A 1,472-nucleotide genomic window follows, 5' to 3' on the forward strand; every position below is an offset into this window, starting at 1 on the left:
GTACTAGAGATTGACCCCAGGGTACTTAACCACCGAGCCCCATCCCCAGCCCCCCCCCTCCCTTTTTTTAAAAAATATATTTTACTTAGAGACAAGGTCTCACTGAGTTGCTTAGGCCCCCTTGCTAAGTGGCTGAGGAGGCTGGCCTCCAACTTGTGATCCTCCTGCCACGGCCTCCGGAGCTGGGGTTACAACAGACCTGCCCACCACCCGCACCAGGCTCCACTCCTTCATTTCAGAGTGGGAGAGACAGACGGTGAAGGAGCAGAGAGAGGGGACCCAGAAAACAACTGCATGATGAGAGGGGTGTCGAAGGAAGGAAAGGGGAGGGGTAGCACAGCCTCCCAGGAGGATCCAAGGAACCGCCACCGAGTCTCTGAGGCAGGGACCAGGTGGACCTGTTGGAAAAACTGGAAAGAAGAGAGTGGGGAGCGGGGCAGTGGGGTTCTGTATTGGTGGGAGTGACGAATGCAGGAGTTGGGTGGGAATCGGAGCCCTGTGTCCAACAGGTGCGGTGGGAGGCAGCCGGGGGAGGGGAGGCTGAAGGCCAGCTAGCTACTCGGTTACTTTTTTGAGTTTGGATTTCAGTGGTGCTCACAGCGAATTTGGATGGAGACGACCGGTAGGAGACGGAGGAGAGGGACAGGGTGGCCAGGGAGGATGAGCAACTTAGATTTTGCAACCTGAGGCTGTGTCGACTTACACAGTTGGCCACCTAAGCAGACTCCCATCAGGGAGGCCCTGCGGGCCAGGAAAGGCTCTCGGGCAGTGCAAGGGGGGTTTGCAGTGAGCTTCAGCGCGCTCCTGAGGACGCTGTCCAGCTGGGTGGACAGCTGTACATTCTGACTGCCGGTTCCTGGCTGTGTGACCTCAGGCAAGACACTCAGTCTCTCTGTGCCTGTTCCTTCGTACGTGCGAGTGTGAAGATGAATCAGCTCATAGTCACAAAGCCCAGTAAACGCTTCCAGACCAAGCGTCCGAATTAATCCCTTGGCCTGCGCTAACCAGACCCAGAACCTCCGCCCTCCAATGGATCAGAGCCCAGCGCGCAAAGGGACGCCCCGGCCGGAGCCCCGCCCACGGTCCAGCGGCGCCCCGCCCACAATGCCACGGTCCCGCCCCTCAAGGCAACGCGCACGGCCCCACGGCCCCGCCCCTCGGCGCCTCACCCACAGCTCCACGGCCAAGGCCCCGCCCCCCGGCGCCGCGCGCACAGCCCCCACGGAACAGGCACTCGGCGCCCCGCCCACAACACCACGGCCCCGCCCATCGGCGCGGCGCGTAAGGCCCCACGGCATCCCCACTCGGCGCCCGGCTCACAGCACCCCACTCCGCCCCCCCGGCGCCACGCGCAAGGCCCCACCACTCGGCGCCCCGCCCTCACCCCCCGGCCCCGCCCCACGACGCCGCGCGCACGTCACGACGGCCCAGCAGCCCCTGCGCGGCACGCCCCCTGCTCGCTGTGGCGCACG

Source organism: Ictidomys tridecemlineatus, chromosome 16, assembly GCF_052094955.1.
Source record: "Ictidomys tridecemlineatus isolate mIctTri1 chromosome 16, mIctTri1.hap1, whole genome shotgun sequence".
Taxonomy (NCBI): Eukaryota; Metazoa; Chordata; class Mammalia; order Rodentia; family Sciuridae; genus Ictidomys; species Ictidomys tridecemlineatus.